Raw genomic sequence first — 2,553 nt, 5'->3', positions numbered from 1 at the left:
TAAACACTTTAATCACTTATAAACATTCACACCATTCTATCATCATACAGTAGCAAGCTGATCTTCATTGCGTATTTGTGTGTGTTATTTTTACATATATGGCTTCACAGTCTCACAGACACTTTCCCATTCTCCAGTTAAAGAGTCAGTTTTCTCCTTCCCCGAATTACTAACCCAAACTTTAATTTCCCACCTTAAATAACAGCCCTCCTGGTCTTCCGCCAGCAGTTAGGGCTTGCTTTCAGGTTCCTGGACACATCATGCTGTGAACAATTCAACCAGAAACTTGCCTTAACATATCCATTCATGTTAACCTGTAATTTCTTCCGACTGCTGCTTCTGGAGAATTGGTCCAGGTCTGCTTGCCCCTAAAAATAACAAACTAAAACATTTCATTATTATCACGGACGCCTAAACGACCCATTCTCTTTTCTATTCAAAAATACCAATTATGCCATGTATGTAAGCGTGTTCTTCTTGCATTATGTGGTCATGTAAATGCAGTGTAAGCTGTTTTCTTCATTGCATCCTTATGTATTTATTGCATTTTCATGTATTCATATTTAATTTATGCATCTTTCACTGAGCTCTAGATTCAAACTATCTCACTTCTGATTCGTTTCAAAAATAATCTCACATGTAACAATTGGTATATGTGTGTTTTCTATTCATTAATATAATTGTCAGTTATTTTGATTATCTTTACCTTTTGTATTATTTACCTCTTTGTTGTGGTGTGGTGGACATCCCTAAACTATCACGAGTTCAGGGTTCAATTTCAATCCAATCATCTCCTATCTTCTCGCAGTCAAACTCGTCCAGCTTCATCTCTCACTGGTCCTTTTCCATTCACAGTGTCCTGTTCGGGCTTCAGAGCCCCAGCAAACACAGTCGGTTTCTTCTCTGTTTTGATCTTTCAGTATTTCCTCTTCCTTCAGTCTTATTTTCATTTGCTCTGTTTTCTTCTCCATTCATCTTTTCAGTCTTTTCTTCCAAGATTGCTCCAAGCTTGGCAAATATGACAGTCAGTGCTTCAAGCAGACATATCACGCTGTTCTTCACCAGCATGCATGTTGCATCTCGTGCTTTCTGTTATGCTGCTGGACTCATCAGTCGTTGTCAGTGTTACTGCTTTCGCGTGCACTGTCTTTTAGCTTCCGTTACTTCTTCACGTCCACGATGTTCTATCGGTCTTCATCAGGAAATTGACTGTCCTTTACGTGTCTTCTCGGGGTGAAGGGCAAAGTGAGAGCTCAAGCTGCACAATTTCGAGCCAAAGACTGGCTTATTTTCTCCCAATTCTTTTAATCTACTTTTCTGCTGCTGAACTCAAGGTTGCAAAGTTGAAAGACGCCCACCTGTATTGACACACTAAACCATATAATTAGTAATATATGCATTTTTTCTTAAAGGCTTCATTTGCTTCATGTGCCTAGAGTTAACTCCTCTATCTCCTGTGTTCTTCTGTACACACTCAGTTCCTTTATGGCATGCATTTCCTGTCCCAGACACACACGGTTTCCTGTTTCTACAGCTTCTGCAGAGACTTCCTTTTAGTTTCACAGTCTACAAATAATCAGTAATTCTACTCACAGTAATTTAATCTAAGAGCCTTTGTGTTTTGAAACTAAAAAGAGGAAGGAACAGCGCCCGATTTAAACTGCGCGTGTTGTCACTCAACAACACACACACAGAAAATGTAACTGTATATATTATCTCAAACTGAAACAGAACCCACCTAAAAATCCTAAGACATCTTACTTCAACACCCCAAAACACACATCGCTTACAGACATCTTTTTTAATTAAATTATCTCAAATTCAGTTTCAGTTCTTCGAACCCAGATAACGGTCTTAAGTATCAACAGTTTATGTATCCTATCTCAAAACCCAGCAAAAATTCATACAGTCATGGCAAGAAATAAAACTTTACTTACAGTCTTGTAATAAACAAAACCAGCGTCTTAAATACATGCATCAGCCATGTGTAGCAGTCTCTATAAACTTCCTATCAGTCTTACACAGTTTTACCTAGTACAGACACGTGTCAAGCAAACCCCATACTCATATTCTACAGTTATCATGAAATACTTATCATAATCAACAACAGTCACACAAATATAATAAACATAAACTGCATTTCTTCCCTTAAAACACAGATTGAAGTCGTCATAAACCCAGTCACTGCAGCAGTCATTAGTCAGTCATGAGTAAACAGGAAATGTCACTCTAAATAAGTCACAGGCATCTCATTTACATAGACACAGACACACTCTCAAAATAACCAGCCTGCTGCAGTGCCCGTGGCAGACAGAGCCTATATACAAACATAGAAATTATAACACAGAGACGTCTGATAAATTAAATAATATTTACAAGGCCTTAAATTGCACAACCTACATAATTTAGACAAAATTTGAATTAACCCTCCAAGGGACAAACTCCAAGTTTTTGATAATCAATGACCCAGTATCAGGTCCAACCTGTGTCTGGTCTAATTGCTAAAGTTCCTAAGTCAATTTAAAAGCGTCCAACGCCCAAGGTCCAACCTTT

This window comes from Oreochromis niloticus, linkage group LG3, assembly GCF_001858045.2.
Source record: "Oreochromis niloticus isolate F11D_XX linkage group LG3, O_niloticus_UMD_NMBU, whole genome shotgun sequence".
NCBI lineage: Eukaryota > Metazoa > Chordata > Actinopteri > Cichliformes > Cichlidae > Oreochromis > Oreochromis niloticus.
This window is presented reverse-complemented; position numbering follows the sequence as displayed.